This window comes from Schistocerca gregaria, chromosome 9 (genome assembly GCF_023897955.1).
Source record: "Schistocerca gregaria isolate iqSchGreg1 chromosome 9, iqSchGreg1.2, whole genome shotgun sequence".
In the NCBI taxonomy this organism is placed as follows: domain Eukaryota; kingdom Metazoa; phylum Arthropoda; class Insecta; order Orthoptera; family Acrididae; genus Schistocerca; species Schistocerca gregaria.
In genome coordinates, this window is record NC_064928.1 from 116,917,824 (window position 1) to 116,933,603 (window position 15,780).

The following is a 15,780-nucleotide window of genomic DNA, read 5'->3' on the forward strand; positions in this document are numbered from 1 at the left end:
GAACTGTTGGCTAATATTACCAGTCCCAATGAAAGGGCTGCAGTTTATGCAAACGTCAGCCTCGCCAAAATAGGACGCATAAGGAAGTAACGCGAAAACAAGGCGCGTGGTTTACTGGAATCGCCGCGAAGAATAACTAATAATTTAGGGAGGAAACCCATCGTTATAGACAGTTTCACAAAATCGGTCATTCGACAAACGATTGAGGACTTTTACATAAACCAAAAAATAATGCCCACATTACGGAAATTACTCACTGGCGTGAAACAAAAAATACATTTTTGTTGCAGAAAGATGTTTTAGACAGTTTCACAAAATCGGTCATTCGACAAACGATTGAGGACTTTTACATAAACCAAAAAATAATGCCCACATTACGGAAATTACTCACTGGCGTGAAACAAAAAATACATTTTTGTTGCAGAAAGATGTTTTAGACAGTTTCACAAAATCGGTCATTCGACAAACGATTGAGGACTTTTACATAAACCAAAAAATAATGCCCACATTACGGAAATTACTCACTGGCGTGAAACAAAAAATACATTTTTGTTGCAGAAAGATGTTTTACACAAGACATTGCGTGAAATGGGATTTACCTGGAAATACTTTTCAGACATGTTTACGAAGACAATGACAAAAAAGCAGTGCGAATCGAACTAATACAACACACGTAATTATAAATTTCCGGTTACTTTTTAAACACTCTTCATGTTGCAAGAACTGTTAAGTTTCAATGCAGCCCTTCAAAGAAAACTTCTACCATTCAGTAGAAACACAAAGTAAGAACAAGCCTTAAATTCTACAGATTGATTGCACTATATGTGGTTCGTCTTACGAATAGAAGAACATCCATTCATATGAATAGGCATTCGGTTCTATGTTTGTAGTAGAATCATGACTTCCGTTCTTATGTTAATGTTTTTTACTCTATAATGTTTTGTTTCGAAGAAGCTATCGTCTTTTGTTTTCCTTATACTCTTAACGCATTTGTCTAAAAATAAACGCAGACGGGACGTATCTGTACACGGCTTCGTCACAGATTTGAAGCGCGCGCCGCGGCAGGGACTGTACTACATAACAGCCTGTGGAAGCGCCCTGCGACGTAGCAGGATAAGCTGAATGGGGACTCGCGCGCTCGCTCCTCAGTTTACCGACAGACTATATTATGCGCTGTAGTTGCTAGTACCACAATGGCATTGTGTATGTATTTGGAAGAAAAGCAGCGGAAAAAAAGCAAACATACTTGGATCAAGCCATAGGTTTTCCGTCGAGACAGTAAAAGCATTCAGCAAAATTTGTTACGACAGCTGCAAGTGGTGGACATCATATATATATATATATATATATATATATATATATATATATATATATATATATATATATATATATATATATATCTTACGAATGGATGAGAGTGCATTTCCGTATATGCTCTATAAAGTGGCTTCTCATATTACAAAACAGAAACCTCTTTCCAGAAATGCTATATGTACAGCAGACACGCAAATTGTGACTCTGTGATTTCTTGATACACTAGAGCACAGCACTCGAATATCACCTTGCACATTCACAAAAATAATTCCGGAAACATGTGATTTATAAAGCACTGAAGAGAGACTGTGTGAAGGTAAATAAATGTTTCGTACACGTTTCATTTTTGAATAATTTAATTAACAGAATTAGTCTTCCAATTTCAACGGCTTTACCGCAGTGGTAACACCGGTTGCCGTCAGATCACCGAAGTTGAGCGCTGCCGGGCTGGGCTAGCACTTGGATGGGTGACCCTCCGGTTCTGCCCAGCGCTGTTGGCAACTGGGGTGCTACTGAGGAGCTAGTCGGTTGAGAAGTAGCGGCTCCGGTCTCGTAAAATGACAGACAGCCGGGAGAGCGCTGATCTGAACCCCCCCCCCCCCCCAATATCCGCATCCAATGGCGGCTGTGTCCTGAGGATGACACGGCGGACGGTCGGTACCCTAGGGCCTTCATTGCCTGTTCCGGTGGATTTTAGTTAGTATTCCAACAACTACAAAATTAACAGAAGTACGAAACAGATGAAGCACTTTGCAACTTGAGGCATCCAGAGTTCAAAGATAGACAAAGTGGAATGGTAAGCTATGAAAGAATTTTTTATGTTAGAGTGTGACCGCATCTTCTATTCTGGCCTGCTGGATGTTTCGAGATGTAGCGATGGGTGGCTGTAACTGTGATTATGGACATGAAGTCGTCTGCAGTATATTCCCCCTGCCCATTAACACACAATTAATAGCATGGACTGTGACCTTGCTCAACCCCCCCACCCCTGGACCACCGCCACCCTAGTCGAAGAAAAAAAAAATAAGGATCCGAAGGACCACAGCAACTTTGAAGCTATGTTTACAAAGACGCGACAGAGCCGTCAAATAGCTGTGGCGACGCCAGCGCGCCAGGTGGTTGCATTTCACAGTGAACAGAAGACTTTTATCATCAAATTTACAGCGCGGCCCTAGATTTGATCGCATTTACTTAACAACAGGAGTGATTTGAAAATGGTTCAAATGGCTCTGAGCACTACTGGACTTAACTGCTGTGGTCATTAGTACCCCAGAACTTAGAACTACTTAAACCTAATTAACATAACACACATCCATGCCCGAGGCAGGATTCGAACCTGCGACCGTAGCGGTCGCGCGGTTCCAGACTGTAGCGCCTAGAACCGCTCGGCCACTACGGCCGGCGCGTGATTCGACAAAGTTCCCTATTACACCATGAAATTTGTTTGACGTAGATATTTGACATAGTTTTGACAAAGAAATATGATAGTGTAAGGCTAGGCGCAAATTGAGACGCGTATAGCCCGTGTGACGTGACACGACACTACTGTGCAACAAGTCGCGCGGGTGCAGCGCATATAGCGACACGTTCACCACTGTTAAATGCAGAGGAGAGAGCAGATAGGTGGAAAGAATACATTGAAAGCCTCTATGAGGGTGAAGATTTGTCTGATGTGATAGAAGAAGAAACAGGAGTCGATTTAGAAGAGATAGGGGATACAGTATTAGAATCGGAATTTAAAAGAGCTTTGGAGGACTTACGGTCAAATAAGGCAGAAGGGACAGATAACATTCCATCAGAATTTCTAAAATCATTAGAGGAAGTGGCAACAAAACGACTATTCACGTTGGTGTGTAGAATATATGAGTCTGGCGACATACCATCTGACTTTCGGAAAAGCATCATCCAAACAATTCCGAAGACGGCAAGAGCTGACAAGTGCGAGAATTATCGCACAATCAGCTTAACAGCTCATGCATCGAAGCTGCTTACAAGAATAATATACAGAAGAATGGAATAGGAAATTGAGAATGCGCTAGGTGACGATCAGTTTGGCTTTAGGAAAAGTAAAGGCACGAGAGAGGCAATTCTGGCATTACGGCTAATAATGGAAGCAAGGCTAAAGAAAAATCAAGACACGTTCATAGGATTTGTCGACCTGGAAAAAGCGTTCGACAATATAAAATGGTGCAAGCTGTTCGAGGTACTGAAAAAAGTAGGGGTAAGCTATAGGGAGAGACGGGTCATATACAATATGTACAACAACCAAGAGGGAATAATAAGAGTGGACGATCAAGAACGAAGTGCTCGTATATTAAGAAGGAAGTAAGACAAGGCAGTAGCCTTTCACCCCTACTCTTCAATCTGTACATCGAGGAAGCAATGATGGAAATAAAAGAAAGGTTCAGGAGTGGAATTAAAATACAAGGTGAAAGGATATCAATGATACGATTCGCTGATGACATTGCTATCCTGAGTGAAAGTGAAGAAGAATTAAATGATCTGCTGAACGGAATGAACAGTCTAATGAGTACACAGTATGGTTTGAGAGTAAATCGGAGAAAGACGAAGGTAATGAGAAATAGTAGAAATGAGAACAGCGAGAAACTTAACATCAGGATTGATGGTCACAAAGTCAATGAAGTTAAGGAATTCTGCTACCTAGGCAGTAAAATAACCAATGACGGACAGAGCAAGGAGGACATCAAAAGCAGACTCGCTATGGCAAAAAAGGCATTTCTGGCCAAGAGAAATCTACTAATATCAAATACTGGCCTTAATTTGAGGAAGAAATTTCTGAGGATGTACGTCTGGAGTACAGCATTGTATGGTAGTGAAACATGGACTGTGGGAATACCGGAACAGAAGAGAATCGAAGCATTTGATATGTTGAAAATTAGGTGGACTGATAAGGTAAGGAATGAGGAGGTTCTACGCAGAATCGGAGAGGAAAGGAATATGTGGAAAACACTGATAAGGAGAATGGACAGGATGATAGGACATCTGCTAAGACATGAGGGAATGACTTCCATGGTACTAGAGGGAGCTGTAGAGGGCAAGACAGAGATTAGAATACGTCAAGCAAATAATTGAGGACGTAGGTTGCAAGTGCTACTCTGAGATGAAGAGGTTGGCACAGGAAAGGAATTCGTGGCGGGCCGCATCAAACCAGTCAGTAGACTGATGACAGCCGTAAATACACTATAGAAATAATAACATCTCAAAAGGAAAACCTGAAAATGGCAGTTCTTCCGAAACAATCCCGTTGTGGAGCAGTTTAATCAACAAGAGTCAAATAAATCAGTTTCCAGATAAGAAAATGCTGAAGGAGAATTTCTTGGACGAATTGTGACAGGTGATGAAACATGGCTCCATCACTTTTCACCAGACACGAAGAGGCAATCAGTGGAGTGCCATCATGCAAATTCACCCAAGAAAAAAAATTCAAAACCACACCTTCAGCGGCCGGCTCCTTCAGTGTAGAAATCGAGTTGAACTCAGGAGGGCTTCAGTCAGGGGAGTGCAGTAGGTGGTATAGGACTTAACAGCGCCACCAGTCAAACAAATCAGTAACAGCTTGCACTGTACGTGCTTGAGCATTCTCGCTTCAGTCCGGAATCGCGCGACTGCTACGATCACAGGTTCGAATCCTGCACGATCTGTTACAACCATGCGGATAAGATGTCTGCTATCTCGACTGCAAGGGTAAGAGGCCGTTGGGATCCAGCACGGTGTTTTCTAAAAAAAAATGATATTTCTTCTTTTATGTTACTGCAAACCTACACTACGAGGTTTTTCGTAAGCTATTGAGCTCTGTGATTGCCAATTACTTGTTTAATGAGGCACTCTGTTTCAGAATTTTTTCGCAATAGCTGCTGTGGGATGAGTTTGGGCAAATTACACTGTGTTTTTACAAAGGCAGTACAATTAACGCAGCCACCAAGAGAAACGTGGCCGCTAGTCACAAACGGTGATGCTTCTTCGAATAAGAAAAGGTTAACAACTCACACAACAATAGGTTGCCAATTCTGTTGTAATTTTGGTGGAATCCCCGTAACTCATAGTATTTTTAACACAGAGTGACTGGAAAGATTTTAATCCTTCTCTTGATCTGAGCGTTTATTAAAATAATGACGAGCGTTCCTTCAGGCGGAATGATAGGCACATGCCAGATAGTGGTTACTCACTCACGGCTTGCCAAACTGACAATGTATGATCGCGAATAAAATAGTTGTTATTGAGAAAAATAAACAATTGATCTGTCGCACAACACAATGGCCATTGTATTGTCAGCAGCGGAGGATAGAGTACGAAAAGCGTTGTCATGAAAGTAGATCTGCCTTTGTCAGCAGTACATTTCAACAAATTAAATATATCTAATCATAACACACTTTTAGGATATTCCTACTTTCCCAATAACACCTACAATTTTCTTCATTTTTGTAGCGTGTTGTATAATTAGTTTATTAATGCTGATAATGTGCATGCAACAATTGATATGCTTTTTCTCATCACGATGAACCAATTAAAACATGGTTATTTATGACTGCTTTTCGACTGTTTCTAACTTGCAGTGAAAATGTGATGTTAACATGCACGTAGTACAGTGTGTCGTATTACATTATTACATACATACCCAAGTAATCATAGTGGACTTCTATACTTCAGATCTTAGACGCTTTTTACGAGGAGCACAAAGGGATCACACCTGAGGAGATTATCCCTTTCTAAATTTTTGTGACAGATCGTACAGATATGCCAGCATACTAGGCAGCGAGAAGATAACCTTGTTTTACTTTCCTGTCTTGCTTCTTAAACACATGTTTTTATAATATTCCTTGCATCCTTATTCATTACCCTCTGTTCCTTACTGCAATCTAAAAACATCACGGAGGCATATGATACATTTCCAGCGGCCAATGGCTCACCACTTATTGAAGTATGCATATTTCTTGACAGAAGAAAAACAAAACTATATAGATATAAATAACAGAAAAGTATAATGTACTAACGAAGAAAGATGGAGCGTTTAAATGGCGAAAAACGAAACACTACCCAAAGGCAACAAAATTTAGAACACAGTAAGACAAAATTTATCGTTTGGATAGTACTAAATGCCCGTTGGGCATTTTGATCACAACAGCGGCAATTGGTAAACGGTCCAATTTAACGCGGGTAATGTATCAGGAAGGAAATACCGTCCGCACTGGTGGAATGTTACGTGATGCCACGTAGTTATACGTTTGTGACTATATGCGCCGTTCCGATGTGAGCATATCGCCGGGCTACTTTTCCGCTCACCTCCTCAAATTTCCCACGGTGTTAGCGAGGCATCCGCGACGCGCGGCGCGGGAAAACAGGCGCGTGTCGCGTCCCAGTCGCGTCGCGCCGCAATTTGCGCGGTCCCATTTGAACCTGTGATGTTAAACAAAAATGCGCGCTGCGCTGCGTAGCGCCACACGCGCTATACGCGTCTCGATTTGCTCCTAGTCTTTTATGCCGGCCCTAGGCCGGTATTACCGTATCAAATTTCTTTGTCAAAGATTTGATCAACGATGTGATCAAATATTCCGTCAAATATATTTGACAAAGATCTTTGACGTAGCGCTAGAAGGGGTATTACACATGTCATCAAATTTTTCGTCAAAGTTCAAGATGGCTGACAACAACTTGTTATTAACCGCAGCAGTTGCACGAACCGCAATTGCATTGTGTGCACATGCGGCAAAGAAGTGGGGGAAAAAAAGGAACCATACATACAAGGTTGTCAGTCTTTAATTCCTGGGATTACAACTTGATAATAAATTCAGTTGGGAGCAGCACACCACAGAGCTGCAGAAACGCCTTAACAAATCTATATTTGCAATTCGAGTGTTAGCAGACATAGGCAACATAAAAGTGAAAAAGCTAGCATACTTTGCCTACTTTCATTCCATAATGTCATATGGTATAATACTATGGGGTAAATCGTAAAGGCAAACAAAACTTTTCATAGTCCAAAAGCGTGTAATACTTATTATTTGGGAGTAAATTCACGGCCGTCCTGCAGAAACCTCTTCAAAGAACTGGGTATACCCACCACTGCCTCTCAGTATATTTACTCCTTAATGAAATTTGTCCTAAATAATATATCTCTTTTTCCAACAAACAACTCAGTTCATACATACAATACGAGGAACAAAAATCAACTCCACAAGGACTTAAAAGCACTTACTTTAGTTCAAAAAGGGGTCCACTACTCAGGAACACTCATCTTCGATAATTTGCCAGCAAACATAAAAAATTTAGTTACAAGTAAAGATCAGTTTAAAAGGAGCCTTAAAGACTTACTAGTGGCCAACTCCTTCTACTCCATTGACGAAATTTTTAATAGAAACAAATGATGTATTGTATTTATTCATACTATTAGTATTTTTATTTCAGCTTAAAAAAATGACATGTTCCACATCCACGAGGATCTCCTCAGCATGGATTTATGGAACGAAAACGAATCTAATCTGGGTGAAGTCATGGGTTTTACGACGACACGATAAAAGCATTCAACAAAACTTGTTACGTGAGCTTACAGTGGAAGACGTTAAGTCGTACATCAGTTACTTAAGAATGGATGAGCATACATTTCTGTACGTGCTCAGTGAAGTGTATCCTCATATCACAAAGCACAATTTAAGAACTGCTACATCTTCAGAAGACAGGCTCACTGTAACACTCCTATTCCTTGCTACAGGAGAGGGTTATGTTATGTTAGGTTAGGTCAGGTCAGGTCTCCAATCTTCTTAATCTATTTTTGTATTCTGCGTGCCTCACGTTGTAAAGCGCCTCATCAGCTTCATACATCTCTATTAATTTTGTAGTTGTCGGGATACACCAATTGTATTTACCGGCAATGTTTATAAAAACGCTACAGACGACAGAACGCTGCAGCGACGCTAGCGCTCCATGTGGTAACATGTTACATTGCAGTGAACAGAAGACAAGCGATTTCTTTGATCAAATCTACAGCGAGGCCCTAGATTTGATCAAATATTGGACGACATTTGACAAAGTCCCTATTACACCATCACATATTTTTGACAAAGATATTGGACAAAGATATTTGATAGTGTAATACCGGCCTTACTAACGGAGCAGGGTGCTTAGCTAGAAGCGGCGACTCATCGGCCAGTTACGCCTTAGAGCACAACAGGCAGCGAGCGAGTGCTGTCTGCTCGTCTCCAGGGTCTGTGAGTGGCCGGCTGTACAGATGTTAGCTTCCAGCTGTGTGTGTGTGTGTGTGTGTGTGTGTGTGTGTGTGTGTGTGTGTGTGTTACTCTCCAGTCTCGCCCCATTACGTCATGTCTGTTCGGTCATTATACATTCGTGAAAATCAAACAACAGGACGTGCTTGGTTTTTTCGTTCTTTCAAAACGTGATCCCACTGCGAACGTGGATGCGAGGGTGAGACAGATCGTCCGGTTCTGCAGAACTACGGTGTTATGTGAATGTAGCCATTTTTGGCGAGTAGCATTGACGAACTTTTCTGTCACCTAATGTGTTCGTGCAAGCACAAGATGGCGAACAGAAAACGTATCGAAACTTTGCTACGAATGTAAGCATACAATGTATTACGCGACATATGTCACGACAATAAATCCTCAGAGCCAATCTCTTAGTTGCCTTTGCGCAGTTTCTTTGGCCAACCGGTAAATAACCGTGTGAATCCTTAAAAGACGCCGACCAGGGTGGGATGTAGAAGCGGAGATTCCTCAGGCAGCCTCCACTGGCCGCCTGCATTTCGTCCTCCCAAGTGTCCGTGACGTACGTAAAGGTAGTGACGCTTTCTCAAGCGATTCTGAGCAACATATTCTATTGAAAAAAAAAATAATTTCGTACCTTATAGCCTCACTTCACTATCTGTTTATGAAATATTCATCTTCCCGTTATTGGTCATAGTTACTGTACTTAGAATTTATGTAGCGCATTTAAATTAATTTGTAGAGTTTCAATTTAATAAGGTACCCACTGACAGCTCTACATGTAGTACACCTTAGGCCGTAAACTGCTTCATAACTAATGCTGTCTGAAACTGAAAATAATTCTGAATCTGAAAGACCATTAAGCCCCGGTAAAAGTAAAAATACAGCAGCAAACATGGAAGTAGAAGACAAAAATTCTTTTTGAAAATCGTTTGTTGGAGGCACAGTACGTTCACAAATATCATTTATTAACTAGTGATAACTCCTTTCACCTGTGGTAACTAATTAGAGGTGCTGTTTTCAGCAATTATTTTCTTCTCGTTTCTCGAGTAATTTTCACTAATGCATGTTTTTTTTCCCATAATTTCATATTTTATAGTCCCACGTCGCTATCAGATCATGTTATTTTTTTATTACTCATCATACTCATTATACTTCGAAATTTCGTAATGTGTCCAGTATAAATTCGTGAAGTGTTCTTTTAAAAGTGTAGCCACTCACTGATGTAGGTCAGCTACATGACAGGTCGTAAGGTGATGGACAGAAAGTATCGCTCACATGTGGAAACAGTCTGTCGTCGGTAATAGTAAGGTAGCGGACTGTGATTCTTTAGTGCTTATCGAGTTATGATAATCTGTATTCTGCTTTCCAGTGCGTTTAATTAGATTGTTAGTGGAACGTAAGTAATACCTAATTATTGTGAAACTAATATAAACCGGTTTTCCATGTAGATGAACTAGCTTTCGAACTATAACGCTTTTACTACGAATTTATTCTTTAATTTCTGCTGCATGTAAAAATTTCTCGATGAGAAAATTTTCAACATATTTGCAGTCTTTTGACATTGCTGCCACGAAGTCTGACATCACAGTAGAGTATCTCCCAGGTGACAAACGTTATGGGGAAGCTCCCAATATCGTGACGGACCTTCTTTCGCCCGGCGTAGTCCAGCACCTTGAGTGGCATTGTCTCAACGAGTCTCTGGAAGTCCCCTGCAGAAATATCGTGCCTTGCTGCCCCTATAGCTGCCCATAATTGCGAATGTGTTGCCGGCGCCGGTTTTTGTACACCAGATGATCTCACAGTTATGTGCTATAAATGATCGATGGGATTCGTGTCGGGAGATCTGCGTGGCTAAATCATTCTCTCGAATTGTCCAAAATGTTCTCCAAACCAATCGCGAACAATTGGGGCTAAGTGACGTGAATATGAAGTCAAATGAGTGGGTGCAAATGGCCTACAAGTAGTCAAACATAACCATTTTCAGTCAATAGTTGGTCACCTGGGCCACAGTGTCCAGTCCATTCCAAGTAAACACAGCGCACACCATTACCGGGACACAAGGAGCTTGCCCACTGCCTTGTTGACAACTTGGGTGCATGACTTCGTGGGGTATGCACCACACTCGAACCCTACCATCAACTCTGAAAATCGGGACTCAGCTGAGCAGCCCACTTTTACAGTCGTCTGGGATCCAAACGATATGGCCACGGGCCCAGGAGAGGCGCTGCAGGCAAAGGCGCTCTCGTCTGTAATCTGCTGCCACAGCCCATTAGACTACAGCCACACTTGGTTTTTGTTAAGCTGGACGCTCAGCGTCAAAAGACGCCACAGCTGGAGAAGGCCGCTAGTGGCCACTTACAGCGTCTTTCTCTGCCAGCGTCCGACGGGAAGGCGCATCCTCAAGGTCAGACGCTAGTCGGATGGGCCAGGGCCCATTCCCTGTGTCAACAGACGCTTCTCACATTGCGTTCCCACGTGAACTCCGTAGTAACTATGCAGTGTGTCAACACAAAGTAGTGTGTGTAGTCAAATGTTTTATTATGGTTTTTTCGATGTGTGAGATGGAAATAATTGAACTTGGTAGCGAACATGCACAGCCATCCAGAATTACATCTGAAAGTGACCAACAATCATCTATGTCCACAAGCAGCACACCTACAATGATCTTCGAGGAAAAAATCAGAAGATTCAATCCTGTCCTTTTATACATTGTAAAGAAATAATACTATAAGTAATAAAACTTCACTTACCTCAGAGTAATTGGTAGTTTTTCTTCAGACCTTACACAATCACTTAGTCGAGTGCTTCTTACAGTCATAGCATTCGACACATTAGACAGAAGAGTTTCGTATGACTTAACAGGTATCCTGTATCACTAAAAAAAAAAAAAAAAAAAAAAAAAAACTTTTTAGCGTTTTCTTTAAGTTTGTTGTGTAGCAGATTGATTGTTCCCCTCTCTGATCTGTCCTCAATTATTGGATGAGTCTAGAAACGTCTTTTTTGTCTACGTCGTCTCCGTCGAGTCAGTAGCAATGCAGTACATATTATTGTTGCAAAAATGGTTCAAATGGCTCTGAGCACTATGGGACTTAACATCTCAGGTCATCAGTCCCCTAGAACTCAGAACTACTTAAACCTAACTAACCTAAGGACATCACACACATCCATGCCCGAGGCAGGATTCGAACCTGCGACCGTAGCAGTCCCGCGGTTACGGACTGCAGCGACTAGAACCGCATGACCACCGCAGCTGGCATTTTTGTTGCAGATTGTTTACTTAATACATTCATTTCTCAATGCTGTGATGTCACTCAGGCAGGTCTGAAACGCTACTGAGCCATATATGGCCACATTCACGTCTTTGGTCGTTAGGACGCGTTGTGCTGAAAGAAGCTATATACACGGTCGAATGTGGCCACCACCAGGTGACTTTTGAAGCTGCTTTTTTAGACGCTGAGCGTCCAGCCTGAAAAAACGCAAGTGTGGCCGCAGCCTTAACGCCAAGTTTCGCCGCACCGTCCTAACGGATACGTTCTACGCACGTTCCACATTGATTTGTGTGAGAGATCGTGCCTAAAATGTGGTAGTCTCGGCACATTCTTGTCACTCTGGATCTCAGAATATTGAATTTTTCCTACTATTTCCGATAGTTTGGACAAGGAGAGAATAGAAGCTTTCGAAATGTGGTGTTACAGAAGAATGCTGAAGATTAGATGGGTAGATCACATAACTAATGAGGATGTATTGAATAGGATTGGGGAGAAGAGAAGTTTGTGGCACAACTTAACTAGAAGAAGGGATCGGTTAGTAGGACATGTCCTGAGGCATCGAGGGATCACAAATTTAGCATTGGAGGGCAGTGTGGAAGGTAAAAATCGTAGAGGGAGACCAAGAGATGAATACACTAAGCAGATTCAGAAGGATGTTGGTTGCAGTAGGTACTGGGAGATGAAGGAGCTTGCACAGGATAGATTAGCATGGGGAGCTGCATCAAACCAGTCTCAGGACTGAAGACAACAACAACAACAACATACTATTTTCGAAACGGAATTTCCTGTGCATCTAGCTCCAGCTACCAATCCGCGTTCGAAGCCTATTAATTCACGTTGTGCGGCCGTAATCACGTTGGGAATCTCTTTATATCAATCCCTTGAGTACACATGACAGCTTCGGCAACACACCGCCCTCTTACGCCACGCGCACGCGACACCGCCACCTGTGTGTGTGCATATGGCTGTCCCGTGACTTTTCTATAACGTAAAATGAATTGTGATACCGGCAGTGTAGCTCATGCCGCTCTGAAAAGCGAACACCAACACTGCAAGTGCTTCAAGCAGCGTCATAAAACGTGGTCGCTGTGAGCCTGGAAGCTGCGAGGAAATCTGCTGGCGTTGCGAAACATGGGTCTGCCAGCAGGAAGCGCACAGCCGCCAGGAGACGTCACTGCGTGTCGCCGCAGGCCGGGGCTTCCCCGTGGAGCTGAAGCAGTGCGGCCAGCCAAGCGAAACTGGCTTCCCGGATGTTGACAGGGTGGGTGGGGGGGGGGGGGCGATGAGCAGCAGTGAGGCTGGCGCAACAGCGGGGCCGACAGTGGACTGCCAGAAGTATCCTCCGCTACGCCCCGCAAAGTAATCTGAGCAGTGGACATGTGAGTGCTTAGAATGAAATTTTCACTCTACAGCGGAATGTGCGCTGATATGAAACTTCCCCCCCCCCCCCCCCCTTTACCACGGTTCGAGTCCTCCATTGGGCATTGGTGTGGTGTATATGTTGTGCGTAAGTCTAGGGACCGATGACCTCCGCAGTTTCGTCCCATAGGAACTTATCAGACATTCCAGAAACGATTCCTCAGGATATGTCCTGTCCACCGATGCCTTCCTTTGGTCAAGCTGTGCCACAAATCACTTCTTTCCGCAGTATGACTCAGTACTTGCGCAGTTCTTTTTCGATCCGCCCATCCAATATTCGACGTTCTTCTGTAGCATCACATTCTCTTCTTGTGTGGGCTGTTTCGTCATCCACGTTTAACTTGCATACAGTCGTACTTTCTATCCACATTTCTTCAGAAAAGACTTCCTAACACTAATTTATATTCAGTGTTACTAAATTTCACATCTTTCCGTAATGCTTTCCTCGCTGTCGCCAGTCTGCCTTTTCCGAGCTTCCTGCGTGGACCAGCGGCACTTAATCTGTGGCCCAAATAAAAAAGCCTCGTCCGCTACTTTTATTACCGCATTTTCTAATACAATGATCGAAGCACTGCTTGATTTCACTCGACTACATTCCATAATCGTTGTTTTACGTTTTTTGTCGTTCATCTTATAGCCTTTTCGCAATACTGTATGCATTTCATCCACGATCTTTCCTGTCTCTGACATAATTACAACGTCATAGAAAAACCGCTTCTATCTGAACTCCCATTCCCCTTCCAAATTTCTCCTAGGTTCCATGGCAGTTTCCTCAGTCTACAGATGTAATAATATCGGCGATGTGCTACAACCTTATCTCACTCAGTTCCGTACTACCGCTTCTCTTTCACGTTCTCCGACATTTGTTACTGCACTCTGATTTCCGTACAAGTTGTAGGTAACCTTTGACTCAGTTCTTTTACCCGTAATGCCATTACAATTTTAAATGGTATATTCGAGCGACTAGGAAGGGGTCGCTCGTTCAGCGACCTACAGAACGCTACTGCAAATCCATTCGCTTAGTGTGTGTACAATCGTAACGAGGAATGGCAGTACAGATTTCCTCAATGAAACAACTTCGGGGAATCTTTCAGTATTTCCCCCATATCTCTGTCATTCTCCGTTTCGCTGCACATATTGTCGTACAATGTCCGGAGAGATGGCTTGGGTCCGTTTACTGATGTAACGTAAAACGAAACCTTCTGAGGATTCTGCCTCCGAATTCGTTGAAATTTTAGAATCATACAGCTTCTTCTTCTTCTTCTTGCTTTCAGCGTTCACAGGCCCTGTAGAACACGCATTGTATCAACGATCTGCTCGCGTCTTTTTCTGTCTCTCGCTGTTTCTCCCCACCCTGAGGAAGTTAATAATGCTGCGACGCCATTCTCTACGTCACCATTCCACCGCGTGCGATGGCGGCCCAGTGGTCTTGTTGCTTGGACACTGCCCTCAAATTCCTTCTTAGAAATTCTGTTGGTTTCAGTTCTAGCCATACGGCCAGCCCATTGCAGTCTCCTACTTTTTAATTTCTGGACGACAGTTGGTTGCTTCATTAACTGATAAATTTCAGTTTTCTTTCGAACTCTCCAGATGTCGTTCTCAAACACAGATCCCCAGATTTTTCTCATCACCATTCTTTTGGAAACATTCAGTTCTTCTCTCTCTTTCTTGGTAATTGGTAAGCGTTGTATGTGTTCACCTTTGTCGTGATTGACAAAGCTTTACTTTTAACTGAGCTGCTCACAACGTACAATATCGATCCTGAGGCTAGTCTCCCCTTTTATCCAGTGTTGTGACATTTTTACTGCTGAAGTGCGATCCAAGGTATTTATTTAATCCGATGAACTTTTCTGAATCGAGAATGGCGTTAAATTTCAAAGTGTGGATTAGGTATACAAATCGATATATTTCCGTATATTCTCTTTTCTCTTGGTTAATGAAAAGTCCCATCTTGCTGGCACTGTGCCTCAGATATCTGTACAAGTGCTTGACCTCTTCTTCTGTTTCTGAATATGACTACATAATCTGCGTATTCCAGGAGTTTTACATCACAGTGTTGCAATCACAGCCCATTGCAAAGCTGTAAACTGTTCTCTCGAACCACTTTCTCTAATGCAAGGTTATAGAGAACACATTAAAGAACGGCTTCTTGTCTTAAGCACGTTTCGATTCGGAAGTTAGCGGATGTGGATCCTCTGAACTTCACTGCTACCTGTAAGCCACCCATGCACATTTGTACCATCCTAAGGATTTTACAAGGTATCCTAAATTCTCTCAGTGCGTTGTACAGGCTACTTCTGTGGATGCTGTCATTGTCTCCCTGAAAATCAATCAACAGACAGTGTATGGTTCTGTTAAATTCCCAGTATTCCTCAAAGATCTACCGTAGAGTTAACATATTGGCATTTGTGCAATGGTTTGGTCGAAATTCAGCCTGGTTCTCTTGAATATTGTTCTCTGTGTGAGAATTAATTTTGTCGAGAATGCTCATCGGCAGAACATTTTCTGTCATGTTCAGCAGACTGATTCCTCTGTAAATT

At 42.5% G+C, this 15,780-nt stretch overlaps 1 protein-coding gene across 1 annotated transcript in view; it reads left to right on the plus strand.

Annotated features, from left to right (window-relative positions):
* LOC126291886 (ankyrin-1-like) overlaps positions 1 to 15,780 on the plus strand; it is a 72,011-nt gene that overhangs the window by 834 nt on the left and 55,397 nt on the right. The window lies entirely within an intron of this gene.